The sequence below is a fragment of the Dromiciops gliroides genome, chromosome 5, assembly GCF_019393635.1.
Source record: "Dromiciops gliroides isolate mDroGli1 chromosome 5, mDroGli1.pri, whole genome shotgun sequence".
Lineage (NCBI taxonomy): Eukaryota > Metazoa > Chordata > Mammalia > Microbiotheria > Microbiotheriidae > Dromiciops > Dromiciops gliroides.
The window spans coordinates 152357082-152372824 of NC_057865.1; the positions used below are offsets into that span (position 1 = coordinate 152357082).

The window sequence follows — 15743 nt, forward strand, 5'->3', positions numbered from 1 at the left end:
GCTTTTGATTCTTTGTGCTTTCTTTTCCAAGCTGCTGATTCTTTTTTCATTATTTTCTTGTGCTGCTTTCATTTCTCTCTTCATTTTTCTTCTACCTCTCTCAATTGATTTTTGTTTTTGTTTTGTGGGGCAATGAGGGTTAAGTGACTTGCCCAGGGTCATACAGCTAGTAAATGTCAAGTGTCTGAGGCTGGATTTGGGCTCAGGTCCTCCTGAATCTAGGGTTGGTGCTTTATCCACTGTGCTACCTAGCTGCCCCTCTCAATTGAATTTTAAAATCCTTGTTGAGCTCTTCCAAGGAGGCATTTTTAGTCATGAGACCAATTCATCTTCCCTCTTGAGGCTTCACATGTTGGTAATTTGTGAGTATTGTCCTCATCTGAGTTTGTGTTTAGCATTCAATGATAAGATCTCTTTTTTGTTTCTTACTTATATTGGAGCTTATTTTTTTTAAGGTTGTGGTCTGCTCCTGGGGCACAAGGGTCACTTTTTCAAGCTTCTTGGGGTGGGGGATAGGGGCTGTATCACTGGCTTTCTAATCTGAAACCCCTATGACTTGTGGCTTTCTCACTGCCCTGGGATTGGTTCCTGTGCTTAATCCAGGTGCTGAGATGGCCAGGCCCAGTTGTGCTTGTTCTGTGGGTGGCCCTCCACCTGGCAGCCTGCCCTTTCAGCTGGTTCTGGTGGATCTCACAACTAGCCCTCTGCACCACCAGCTTGTTGAGTCAGGATCAAGGGGCCTCAGTTGCTCTGCTGTTGCCAAGAACTTCCTTCTGACTTGCCCAGACCCCCTCCATACTGAACTGCACAATCTGAGCTGTGCTGTGCTCCCCTTTTGCCAGAGTGAGACCAACATTTTCCTGAAGTCTTCTAAATTATCGCAAGTTGGAAGATTTTGTCTTTCTGTCTTTTTGTATGTTCTGTAGTTTGGGAATCTCTTTAGAGGCTTGATTTAATGTTGTTTTTGAGGGAAACTTTGGAAATCTCAGGCAACTTCCTGGCTTCTCTCTGCCATCTTGATGATTTTCTTGATAGCATATACTTTATATTGGTTATGTCAAATGTTTTAGAGTATGTGTTGGCCCCAAGAGTGAGATACAAATTTGGAGAGATTAATTTAGAGAGGCAGGTAAGAAAAAAAGGCTCTTAAAAATAACTCTCTTCTCAGGGCGGCTAGGTGGTGCAGTGGATAAAGCACCGGCCCTGGATTCAGGAGTACCTGAGTTCAAATCCGGCCTCAGACACTTGACACTAGCTGTGTGACCCTGGGCAAGTCACTTAACCCCCATTGCCCCACAAAAAAACCAAACAAACAAACAAAAAAACAAAAAAAAATAAATAACTCTTCTCATCATACCTAGGTAGATATCAAATTCAATTTTCAAAGGAATAAAAGTCAATTCGATCTCAAGAACTATACCCCTTTCTTGAAAATGGTTTTGTTATAGGAAACACCCAAAGCAACAACAAAGAAAAAAGCACTGGGTGTGTTTAGTTTGTGCTGGTTAAGGCTTTAATAAGGGATATAAATGTACATTAAATCACTGTTTTGTGGTGTAGTTATTTCCTTAGGGTCCAAAACATGGGCAGAAACAAGACAAAATGGAATAATCATTCTCTTAAAGAATTATGATTTGCCTTTCAGCAACTATTTGTATTCTCATGGGTCGTAATGCTTTAGCCCAGTTTTGAGATAAGGGATGGGGATTAAACCTATGATTTAATTGGTATACAGAACTCCTAAATGACACAACTAAATCTACCAATACAGATTGTCACCTCATTTACAACTTATAGCTTTAAAAAGGCACTTAGGTGGGGCATTGGATAGAATGCTGTGCCTAGAGTCAGGAAAACATGAATTCAAATCCAGCTCAGCCACTAAACTAGCTCTGTGACCCTGGACAAATCACTTACCCTCTCTCTTTCTCACTTTCCTCCACTGTAAAATGAAGAGAATTATAGCACTTACTGCCCAGGTATGTTGTGAGGTGAAAATAAGATAGTAAAGTACACAGTGACTGTGCTTAATAAATGTTTGCTCTTTCCTTTACCCCCACAAAGCGTTACCTAGTACACTGTGAGATTAAGTGATTTGTCCAGAATTGTATAGCCAGTATGACTGAGAGAAGGAACTTCACCTCATGTTTCCCTGGCTCTGGGACCAAGAATTTATCTACTATTCCTATACAACCTCTCAGATTTTAGAAGAAATAACATAAAATGCTTCTGTATACCATAATGTTTATGTATTTTAAATTCACATGGTTGTAAAGCCACAGGAAAGAATGTTTTGCAGTAAAAACAGAATCCAATAAGGACATTAAAAAATTAAAACAATAAAGAAAAAAATGAACAGAAGAGAAGAAACTATGAATTATGCATTTCACATACAGTTATGCAACCCCTAATATCTGACTGGTGATGTGACATATTAAAAGGGGAATAAATAATGATCACTGCCCTAGAGAAAGGTAAAAAATTTCTTGATAAAATGGGAGAAATGAAAGGGTCAATTCATATAAGATCATGATTCAATGGGTGATATATGTAAGTGCTATAAGAATTTCAGAAGAAGGGGGAAGCACTCCTGGCTAGAGGTGTCAAGGAAATTTTATGTGTTACAGTAGTTAGGACCAGAATTAGACCTTGAAGGACAGAGGAGAAAGGCAGAGAAGAGTTGAGTGCAATGAAAGGAATCTCCTTCAGGGGAAGCAGCAACAGCCAAAGAATATTTTTGATTTACTTTAAATTGTAGAGTTTGAAGAAGCCTACATGATTACCTCATCCTCCCTTTTTTTTCCTCTACACCACCCCTCAGCATCACACTTTACCGATAAGAAAAATGGAAAGCATGAAATTAATCATAATTCTGAGATAGTGAAAAGAGAATAAGCTCTGGTATCAAAGTTGTTGTTGTTCAGTCATTCAGTTTTGTCTGACTCTTTATGACCCAAGCATGCAGAACCTTCTGTCCTCCACTATCCACCAAAGTTTGGCCAAGCTCATGCTTGTAGTTTCCATGACACTATCCATCTCATCCTCTGCCATACTATTTTCCTTCTCCCTTAAATCCTTCCCCAAACCAGGGTCTTTTCCAATAAGACTGCTCTTATTATATGGCTAACCTATTTAAGCTTCAACTTCAGTATTTGATCTTTCAGTGAATAGTCCAAATTAATTCTGTTGAATAATTTTGAGGAAAAGACATGGGTTCAAATATCACATTTGCTATTTAACAACTGTGTGATCTTTACTAAGTCTGTTATGCTCTCTGGGACTCCATTTCCTCATCTGTAAAATTAATGGGGTTGTCCTAGAGAGATTCAGAGGTACTTTCCAGCCCTAAATGTGTAATATTATGATTCTAAATGAAATAACCTTTCCCAAGGTCACACACTATTGGTGGTAGATCAGGAACCAAATCCCTATCCTTGTAGTCCATTATAAGATTTCTCCCACTATACTATGCTACCTGAAATACTAAGAGTACAGTCTTGAGAGAAGTATAAGGTCCAAAGCAGAAATCTCTGATACCCAAGACATCAAAGTAACTAGAACCAAGTTGGGTCAGGTAGAATCAGAAAAGGGGGGCAACTAGTAGGAATTCAGACCCAGGCAAAGCTCTCTGATCTGCTCAATGCTGCTTGAACTTCCTATCATTTCCCAGCAGGGATATGTTGCTCCTCAAGTTCTTATGACCATTAGTAGTGGCAGGAACTTGTGAAATTTCTAAAGACCAGGCAATATGTTGGTAAGGGGATTCAATGTCAGCTCTAAAATGTCAAGAAGAATTGTTTCTATTTTTCTCTTCCAGAGTCTTCAAAACAGATCCAAATGATATTCTTTCCTGTGGACATGTTCCCCAATTCCCCCAACACACACACGCACACACGCACATACATACACACATGCGCGCACACACACTCTACAGTGCAATGACACTGGTCTCCTTCTGGCTTCTCAAAAAAGACATTCTATCTTCTGACTTTATTTTTACTGACTATTTCTCATGCCTGGGATTCTTGTATTTCATATCCCTGTTTTCTTTCTAGTACAATAATTTTAACATTAATACTTTCTTCATAGAGTTATTGTCAGACTCACATGATATCATCATCATCATTAATATTTATACAGAGATTTTAGGCTTGTGACACTTTACAGTTACTGTAAAATTACCGAATCTTTGGGACAGGTAAGTGGCACAGGGCATAAAGCACTGGCCCTGGATTCAGGAGGACCTGAGTTCAAATCCAGCCTCAGACACTTGACCCTTACTAGGTGTGTGAACCTGGGCAAGTCAATTAACCCTCATTTCCCTGAAAAAAAAAAGAAAAAGAAAAAAAACTTATTGCATGTACCTCAGTTACCTCAACTATAAAATGGGGGTATTATAATAATAGTGCCTAGGGTTGTGTGAGGATCAAATGAAATAATATTTGTAGAGTGTTTAGCACAGTGCTAGCCACAGAGTAGGTGCTTAATAGATCTTTTCCCCCCTTTCCTTTTCCCCCATATTCCAGAATACAATTGCTTTCATTAATGTATATAAGACATTTTTTAACAAAAGAATCCTCTATGACAGATGTTTTTCAAAGTGCATTTTTTAAAAAATTCAGTAATCAGTATCATAAAACAAGATGTTTTGATTAGGTTTATGTATAGTTTGTATGAGTGTTGGCTTTTGGTGCTTACTTAGGCTGATGTACTTTAAGATGGTAATGGGCCATTCAACCCAGGATAGGGATAAATGAAATGCTTTGAGATCCTATATGAAATATCATGGGAAAATTAATACACTGGTATATAAATTAACAAATTAATAAAGGGTTTTCTGAGTGCTCTGCAGTTTATTAAGGCATTTTGCTGATAGCAAGGCCCAAGATCTCTAATTGGGTCTAATTGATCCTGTGATATTTTTCTGTCTCTTTCAATGTAGAAGCAATATAACATAGACACAGCAGAAGGTACGAATCTGTAACTGATAAAGATTACCCTTTTGCTTGATGATTTTAGCCTCATAGTAATTTTCTGTTTGTAAATAGAACATAGCACAAATACTATGTGCTTTCTTTTTTCCACAAAAAGACATACCTACTACATAATGTTGGATTTATCATAAGGTATGGCAATGCAAGCTCTATTTTATAGAGACCAAGAATTTGATCAAACATTGTTTGAAATTGTTATAGTAATTGCTACCAAGTAAAAGGTAGTGAGTGACCTTGGCTCAATAAATTAGGCTAGACTTGGAGTCAGTGTAGATTGGACTCCAACCTCTAATACTTATTTTTTTCATTAAAAATATTATTTTCTAATTATATGTAGAGATAGTTTATTATTAGAAAGTCTTGTCAGTCTTACTGGAAGTCTCTTGTGCTATTAACAACACCCAATTTGATGAGTGAAATATATGTGAAGTGTAAACAGTTGGATCACAATTTTACCATGCTATGCTTAGGATTAAAACTTTGCAGAAAGAATCTTTGAAATAAGAAGTTTGGTGTGTTTACAAATTCTGAAACATGGAAAATTAGTTTTTCATGCTAAAAACATATACACCAAAACTCCAGTATTATTGTTGTTGGTTTTTATCCATGCATAATTTTCATGCTGAAATAATTCTGTCAGGTATCACACTTCTGTCTGGAAACAAATAATTTAGCTTTCCAAAGGAAATCTCCTAGTGCATAAGAAAATTAAGAATAGAGAAAATGCTCTTCCTTTTGTTGTTTTTCTAGTCATGTGGCTAGTTAAGTCAGTTAGTGAGAATATGATTTTGAACTTGCAAAAGTGAAATATTAGGAGTAAAATCTACCTGTGTACTCAATGACTCAATGTTGTTTGTCCTTCTTTCGCAGAGAGGACTATAACATCAGGGGTGGTAATGACTTGCAGGGAATTGAATTTAAGTGAAGAAGGGATGTACATAGTCATGGATCTCACTCCTCCAGAGCCATCTGCATCCAGTGGCAAGATCGATCGATCGATCTATCTATCTATCTATCTATCTATCTATCTATCTATCTATCTATCTATCTATCTATCATCTATCTGTCTGTCTAGCTATCTATCTATCTTGCCACTGGATCCAGATCCTTCTGGATATGTATGTATGTATGTATTGTATATGTATTAATATCTGTATTAATAGAATTGTTAACTATCTGGATATGTACACATCTGCATGCAGGCATATGCATATATACAAATCTGCATGTATGTATGTATATGCATGTATATAACCACATATATATACACATACATATGCACATATGTATGTATATATGTATCAGGAAGACTAGCAATGGTACAGGATGTAGTTGGAGAAGTTGGCTTTTTAAAGCTAAGTCTTTTCACAGGTCTCAGCTTGCCTGAGGAAACATCCTCTAGGTAAGAAATGAGGCAAAGAGAGGCCTATTTTACCTAGTCAAAAAGAAATTAAAAAACAAACAAATAAATGGGGATGAGGATTCTCTTGCAGTTTGTAACCAAAATAGTAACATTTGCTCTTTAGGCCCACTCTGAGCCATCCAGAGGCCAGACAATGGCCAAATGAGGCCAGGTCTGGGACCTATTGTTGGCCAATCTATGAGAACCAGAGTTATTTGGGTTTAAGGAGTGGTCCTTAGTCAAAATCTAGCACATAAACCCCAAGAAATCTTATGGGGTTTCAGCAACCAAACATATTGCTTTAGGTAGAGCACTGGCAGGTAAGCCTGTGATTTCAGAGATGGAGAACCAATGACTGAGCATGAGCCTCAAGGAAGTGTAATTCTAAGGTCTCCCCTTTGTATTCCCAATCTATTTATTCTATTGAGGCTGGCAGTTTTAATGAAAAAAAAGAAACTATAGGTAAATATTTTGAGTATTTCTGGTTATTTAAACAGTTTCCAATCTTTTTGTTCCATTGGCTTTCCACATGGCGGTAGAAATCTAATCTTGGATAAAGGAAAGCTTGAGTCCAAGAACAACTTTTTGTCAAGGCACTTAATCTCTCAGTGCTCTAAGCACATCTCTAAGTCTAAAACTCCGAATTTTAGATAAGGTATCTACCCATATCAGTAGAAGGAATTTCTCATGGGGAGTTCCTTATACCAGTTAAATTAGAACTTCAGCCTTATCGTATCACAGAAAGGGATAATGTCACTACAATCCCTAAAATTTCACTACTATTTTCTGAGTAGATGTGCAACATTGTGCTATGTATTATGGAGTAAAATATAATTCTTCTCCACTCAACAGACATTTTAAAGTGTTTACTAGTCATAAAGTAGGTAGACCCTTAAAAGCTTGACATTTTTTTAAAGATTGGCTAGTAGGGGGAAGCTAGGTAGCACAGTGTATAAAGCACCAGCTGTGGATTCAGATGGACCTGAGTTCAAATGTGGCCTCAGACACTTTCAGATTTGAACTCAGTTCTCTGTGACTCTAAGCCCTGAGCTCTACCCACAAAAGTACAGCGTGAGATCATTTTCCAGCCAAAGATGACTTAGAAGGTCAGCAGGAAAGGTCTGTTGTACATGGGTGAGAGCAAAGCACAACCTTGCTGCCACACATGCAGATTTAGCCCCATCCCACACCAGAGAAAGAGACCCCCAGAGCCTCTGAATTGGTTGCAGTGGTGGCTTCTTCTGTAACTCATTTCAGCTAAGTGGTTGGCCAGGGGAAATTACAGGGGTCTCTGCTGGTCCTGAGGTGGAACTAGGTAGTTTTGCCCATACTGGGAACCAGGAAGTAGTCTAGAGTGGCAGGCCCAGGTGGAGGAAGGACACAGGCTCACCCAGAGGTTGCAACCACCTCAAAACAGATGTTTATTTCCATGTTACAGGACAAGTAGGCCTGAGGCTATTTACAAACCAGAGCACAGCTCAGGGGAGTGCAGAGTATGTCTCTCCTTAAATCATAACACCTAGGACCCTCTAAAGCTTAGGACAGTGCATCCTGGAAGCAGTGCTCCACATTAAGAATGAGTTAAAAATTAAAAAAAAATAGACTATCAAAATGAACAGACAGAAAAAGATGTGGACCACATAAAGTTTCTGTAGTGACAAGGAAGATCAAAATACACCTTCAAAAGAAGATAACAAAGTCAAAGCTTCCACATACAAAGCTTCCAATGAAAATATGAATTGGTCTCAGGCCATACAAGCACTCAAAAAGACTTTGAAGATAAAGAAAGACAGGTAGAGGGAAAAGTTAGAGAGGTAGAGGAAAAAAATGGAAAGAGAAATGAGAGTGATCAGGAAGTCATGAAAAAAAAATGTCAATAGCTTGAAAAGCCAAATGGAAAAGCTCTCTGAAGAAAATAATTGCTTAAGAATTAGGATTGGGGCAGCTAGGTGACACAGACCTGAGTTCAAATCCAGTCTCAGACAATTGACACTTACTAGCTGTGTGACTCTGGGCAAGTCACTTAACCCTCATTGCCCTACAAAAAAACAAAAGAATTAGGATTGAACAAATGGAAACTAATGACTTCATGAGAAATCAGGACACAATAAAGCAAATCCAAATGAATAGAAAAATAGAGGGAAATGTAAAATAAGTCCTTGAAAAAACAGCTGACCTGGAAAATGCATCCAGGAGAGATAATTTGAAAATTATTGGCCTACTTGGAAGTCATGATCAAATCTATCTATCTATCTATCTATCTATCTATCTATCTATCTATCTATCTATCAATCAATCAAGGAGCTTAGACATCATCTTCCAAGAGATTGGCAGGGAAAATTGCCATGATATTCTAGAAGCAGAAGGTAAAATAGCAATTAGAAGAATCCACTGATCACTTCATGAAAGAGTTCCCAAAAGGAAAACTTCCAGGACTATTATAGACAAATTCCATAGCTTCCAGGTCAAGGAGAAAATATTGCAAGCAGTCAGAAAGAAATGATTCAAGTACTCTGGAGCCACAGTCAGGATAACAAAAAGTATAGCAGCTTCTAAATTAAAGGATCAGATGATTTGGAATATGATATTCCAGAGGGCAAAGGAATTGGGATTAAAATAAAAAATCACCTACCCAGCAAAACTGAGTATAATCTTCCAGGGGGAAAAATGGAACTTCAGTGAAAAAGAGGACTTTCAGGCATTGGTGATGAAAAATCTGAGCTGAATAGAAAATTTAACTTTCAAATACAAGACAATAGAGAAACATAAAAATGTAAACCAAAAAAGAAATCATAAGGGACATTAAAAGGTTCAACTGTTTACACTCCTACATGGGAAGATGGTACTTGCAACTCATAAGAATTTTTTCATTATTAGGGCAGCTGAATGGAGTATATTTAGACAAAGGGCACATGTGTGAGTTGAATATGAAGAGATGATATCTTTAAAAAGTAAAATTAAGGGATGAGAGAAATGCACTGGGAAAAAGGGAAAGGGTGAGGTGGAATGGGGTAAACTATCTCACACTGAAAAGTTTATGGAGTGGAGGGGTAGATGAGGGAGGTTAGAGAGAGTGAGTGAGCCTTACTGTCATCAGAACTGGCTCAAAGAGGGAATAACATACACACTCAATTGAGTATAGTAATATATCTTACCCTTAAGGATAGTAGAAGGGTAAGAAAATAAGGGGGGATGGGTGAAAGAAGGGAGAACAGATTGGAGGACAGAGTAGTCAGAAGCAGAACACTTTTGAGGAGGAATAAGGCAAAAGACAATAGAAAATAGAGCAAATATCATGGGGAGAAAATAGGATGGAGGAAAACACATTTAGTAATAGTAAATGGGACAAAACATTGAAGCAGAAGCAGTGGTTATGGTACTTATTTTGCTAGGCTATAGTGAAGAAAATTCTTTGTCAGGTATAAGTACTATATAGATGTTAGCTATTATTGTGGTTGAAATAATCAACCTCATGAGTGTTTTGTAAGGAAAGCTCCTTTAAAGCACTATATAAATGTAATTTGCTATAAACAAACAAAGATGAGTAGGATAGTATCAGAAAAACCTGGAAAGATTTACATGAGCTGATATAAAGTAAGATGTACTGTATACAAAATAATAGCAATATTGTAAGATGATCTGCTGTGAATGACTTAGTTATTTTCAGCAATGCAATAATCCAAGAGAATTATGAAGGAATTATGAAAAAATGCGATCCATCTACAGAGAAAGAACTTACGGTATCTGAATACAGACAGAAGCATATTTTGTTGTTGTTGTTAATTCCTTTTTCTAAAATGTTTTTTTTTTGTCTGCTATGTTTTACATGATTGTACATGTATAACTTGAACTGCTTGAGTTCTTAAATGGGGGATAAGGAGGAAGGAAGAGAATTTGGAATACAAAGTTTTAAAAATTGATGTTATAATGTGTTTTTACATGTAAGGTGGGGGAAACACTAAATTAGCAAACAATTAATTGAACAAATGTATAAATGAGTAAATGAATAAATAAATGGGTAAATAAATAAATGAATCAACGAATTAAGATGAGTGAAATATAAACCCCTGACTGCAAGAAGCCTAAAATATAAAAGGGAATAAAGCACGTAAATAAATAAATATAATACAATGTAGAGCATCAAAGTATATGGAAATTAGAAAATTTTGTGGAAAAATAAAGGATCACATATGGCTATTAATATTATTCACACACTTATACTTTCTAATTCTGGTTGAATGGAAAATTCTGTCCACATCCAGAGAAAGAACTATGGACTCTGAATGCAGCTCAAATCATACATACTATCTTTACTTTTTTATTTTCTGTTTTTTGTTTTATTTTGTTCTGTGGCTTTTCCCTTTGGTTTTGTTTCTTCTTTGACAACATGACAAATGTGGAAATATGTTTACATGATTGCATATGTATAATCTACATCAGATTGCTTGCCATCGTCTGGCGGGAGGGGATGGGATGAAGGGAGAGTGAAAACATTTGGAACTCAAAATCTTATAAAAATGAATGTTGAAGACTATCTATGCAATTGGGGAAAATCTATTTATAAGAAAAAAAAATCTTGTCAAAAAGACAGAAGACCAAAGGCAAGAAGTGGGAGATTTCCATGGTCTTAAGTGACTTTTAGTTTGAGTCATTGCTTTGATATCTAGAACTGGGAAGAACAGGATAGAGGATAGTCCACAGCAGTATATTGTGAGTCTGTTTGAACCACCAAGTAATGACAATTATCAATTTTACAAACATAGAAAACTTGCAGGGGTAAAAGAAAAAAAAACTATTGGAGACAACAGGTAAGTATGTATATTGGTAGGATCTAGTTTGCAACAGTGGGAGAGCAGTCAGGGTTTAAAGGAGCAAACAAATTCACTAACATCTATCAATTAATCAACATTTATGAAGTGTCTACTATGTGCCAGGCACTGTGGTATTGTCTTAGGATATATAAAGAAGTATGTTTGATGAAATTAAGGCCTTTCAAATATTTCTGATGAAAAGATCAGAATTTAATAGAAAACTTGTCATTCAAATGCAAGATTCAAAAGAAACATAAAAAGGTAAATATGAAAGAGAAACCATAAAAAATTAATTAGGTTAAACTATTTACATTCCTGTATGGGAGGATTATACATGTAACTCCTAAGAACGTTATCATTATTAGGGCAGTTGGATGGAATCTACATAGACCGGGGGTGAATTGATTGTTTTAAGATATTAAAAATGGAGGGTTTAAAAAGATGGATGCACTGAGAGGAGGGGGAAGGGAAAGGATGAATTGGGGGAAATTATTTATTTATTTTTTTTTGGTGAGGCAATTGGGGTTAAGTGACTTGCCCAGGATCACACAGCTAGTAAGTATCAAGTGTCTGAGGCTGGATTTGAACTCAGGTACTCCTGACTCCAGGGCTGGTGCTCTATCCACTGTGCCACCTAGCTGCCCCAAATGATTCTTTTTTTTTTTTTTTTTGCAGGGCAATGGGGTTTAAGTGACTTGCCCAGGGTCACACAGCTAGTAAGTATCAAGTGTCTGAGGCTGGATTTGAACTCAGGTACTCCTGACTCCAGGGCTGGTGCTCTATCCACTGTGCCACCTAGCTGCCCCAAATGATTCTTTTTTTTTTTTTTTTTGCAGGGCAATGGGGTTTAAGTGACTTGCCCAGGGTCACACAGCTAGTAAGTGTCTGAGGCTGGGTTTGAACTCAGGCCCTCCTGAATCCAAGGCTAGTGCCTTATCCATTGCACCACCTAGCTGCCCCTGGGAAAATTATTTCTATACCCAACACACACACACCCACATTTGGGAATAGAAATCTCTTAACCAGCAGAGACAGAGGAGGGAAAAGGGATAAGAGAAAAGGCATTGGTGATAAAAGGGAAAGTAGATTAAAGCAGGTAGTGGTCAGAAGCAAAACAACTTTTAATGGGGAACCAAAGGGAGAGGAAAAACATAAGAAAATAGGATGAAGGGAAACGCATTGTTAGTAATCATAACTAAATTTGTGAATGGGATAAACTCATTCATAAAACAAGTGGAAGTGAATACTACAATGGATTAGAAACTTGAATCCAACAATAATTTGTTTACAATAAAGAAACTTAAACATAAAAACACACACAGACTCAAAATAAGGGGTTGGGGCAGATTCTATTATGCTTCAATAAAAGTAGGAAAAAAAACAAGGGTAGTGATAATAATTTCAGAGAAACAGAAGCAAAACTAGATGTAGGTAGAAGAGATAATCAGGAGAATTGCATTCTGCTAAAAAGGTACCATAGACAATGAAATAAATTCAAATGAAAATATATATGCAGCAAACAGATGAACACTCAAGTTTTTAAAGGAAAAATTTAATGAGTTTAAGGAGGAACTAGACAGTAAAATAATACTGGGGGAGGGGACCATTAACTTTCCTCTCCCAGAATTATATAAGTCTAAACATAAAAAGAAAGAACTTAAGGAAATGAATAGAATTTCAGAAAAGTTAGATATGACATACCTCTGGAAAAATTGCATGCGAATAGAAAAAAGTAAATTTTTCAGCTTCATAAGACACTTTCACAAAAATTGAACATGCATTGGTCATTAAAATTTTTACAAATAAATGTAGAGAAGTGAAAATATTAAATTCACACTTTGAGACTCATAATGCAATAACAACTACATTCAGTAACAAGTCTTTGAAGCATATTAAAATAGAGAATAATAATCTAATGCTAAGAAATAAGAGAAAAATTATATAAATAACAAACAATTACATTAAATAGGATGAAAGAACAAGGAGAAAACATTTCAAAATTTATGGGACACAGCCAAAGCAATACTTACAGAAGAATTTATTTAACACATACATTATTATAAGAGAGAAAGAGCATATGAATGATTTTGACATGCAATTAAGAAAACTAGAAAAAGGGCATTTTAAAAATCCCCAAATAACAAAAAATATTCAAAATATCAAAAAAGAGATTAATAAAATTGAAAGTTAAAAATAGATCTAAGAAATAAAATTGAGATCAATTTATGAAAAAAGATGATAAAATGGATAAACCATTTGTTAATTTGATTAAAAAGAAAAAACAAATTACCAGTATCAAAAAGAAAAGGGGTGGATACATTAGAAATTAAGATAAAAATGAATTAATTAGTAGTGGTTATTTTCTTCAATTATATGTCAATAAAACTGATAATCTAGGTGAAATGGATAGTAAATATTTACAAAAATATAAATTACCTTATCATTTAGAACTGAAAACAGCATAACCTTATTAAATTTCTTACAGTTTTTCTAAGTTTCAGTAACTGTATTGTAAAAGTAATTAGTACAATTGGGAGTATATATAAAGAGATTGTGGTCATAAAATAATATTTAAGGTATGATAATATTTGTAAGTCTAAAAATTGTAAAATAAGCATCATTAGAAAGAGTATATGTAGACAGGGTATGATCAAAGTTGTCATTAATGATACACCACAACAGAAAACATAAAGGGCTAAAAAGAATTTGCATGGAAGAAGTAGGAGGGGAGAACACACACTCATACACAAAGAGACATAAAAATAAAAAATAAAATATGTATGTGTGTCTACATACATACATACACATATGTACACATATATACACATACATATACATATACATATACATATACATATACATACATATATATATATATATATATATATATATATATATATATATATACACATATATATCATAATGAGGGGAAGAAAGTGGACATGGGCAAAGATTAAATTTTATTCTCATTAAAGTTGGCTAAAAGAGGGACCAACAAGTACACTCAGTTTGATATAGAAATCTATCTTACTCTATAAGGAATTTCAAAAACTGATGGTAATAATAGAAGATGTAGACGGGACTGATACAAGGGAGGGGATATTGGTTAAGGTAGTGATCATAAGTAAAACAATTCTAGGAAAGGAGAGGGTGGGGGGTCAGAGTAGGAAAGATAGGTGAAAAATAGAACTGAGAGAAATAGTCATCAGAACAATAAATGTAAACAGATTTGAAGCATGAGGTAAATGTAAAGAGTTGGAATAAAGTTGATTATGCTTCAGCTGAAGCAAAGAAATCAGGGGTAGCAATTATGATTTCAGACAAAGTAAAAGCAAAATATATCTAGTTAAAAGAGAAAGTGAAGGAAACTATATTTTGCTGAAAGATACCATGGACAATAAAGATATATCCATGTTTAATATATATGCACCAAATGGTATAGAATCTAAATTTTTGAAGGAGTTGAATGAGTTGAAAAATTCCCAGGACCAGATGGATTCAAAAGTGAATTCTAGCGACTGGTGGCAGCGAGTCAGAGATGGTGGCATCCTCAGAGCAGGCATAGACCCTGTTTGGCACCATTGGGGCGGTGCTGGAGGACTGGCCGGTGCTGCAGATCACCAGGGAAAACGGCTTTGGGGGAGCCCACAGCTGACAGAAGGCCCTGTGGCTAGGGGGTGTGGTCGAGGACTATTTCGTCCAGAATGCTGACTTGGAGCAGGATTAGATGGAGGACTTCCTGGCTGACATCATGAGCATCGAATTTGATACCCTGATAGAAGACGGAAGCCTGCCCCAGGTAAGCCAGCAGTTCTAGACAATGTTCACATACTGCCAGAGTGGTGAGGAACCCTTGCTGAGAGAGTTCATCACTAAGATGGGCAAGAAGCAGATGGAGGTCAATGCCACGGAAGTCTGAGCAGTAGACCAGACCAACGGCAGCGACTCAGAGCAGGAGGAAAGAATCGATGGGGAAGCCGAGAAAATGGAGGTTACTGACAGCATGGAGGTCCCTGCCCCACCCTATGGTTACCAGGCTGGACCATCAGCTGCCACTAGCCTGGGCTTAGTTGAGCATGAAGCTGCTGATGACGGCTAGACTGTTATCCAGAGGAATAACTGAGCCTAGCCCTTCCCTGGTGGGCTGGGCCTGCTCTTCCAGGTGTTCTCCAGGACCTCTGGGGAAGAGCATCTCCTGAGCCTCTTTTACATCTATGAAACTGACCTAGGGCACCCAAGGGGGCCCCAGTGTGTGCAAAGTCTACTTGAGAGCATTGGGTGCTTTTCTCTGACATTGATCAGTGTCATGTGATCTTTAGTTAGTCACCCGACATCTCTGGGCCTCCATTTCTTTCTCTGTAAATGGGGACTACAATGGCTTCCCAAGATTGGAGGGATAGACATTGACTTTGCGGTGTTTCACAGGAACTTGGGGGCGGGGTGTAAAAAGATGAAGCTTCGGGTTTTCCCAGCCTTTGTTCAACCGGCCCGTTCCCCGCCCTGCCCCCCTCCATGACCTTCACCAGGTGACACATG

At 36.9% G+C, this 15743-nt stretch overlaps 1 pseudogene; it reads left to right on the top strand.

Moving 5' to 3' along the window:
* Positions 1-6310: 6310 nt before the first annotated feature.
* Positions 6311-15330, top strand: LOC122728839 (annotated as a pseudogene).
* Positions 15331-15743: the final 413 nt, after the last annotated feature.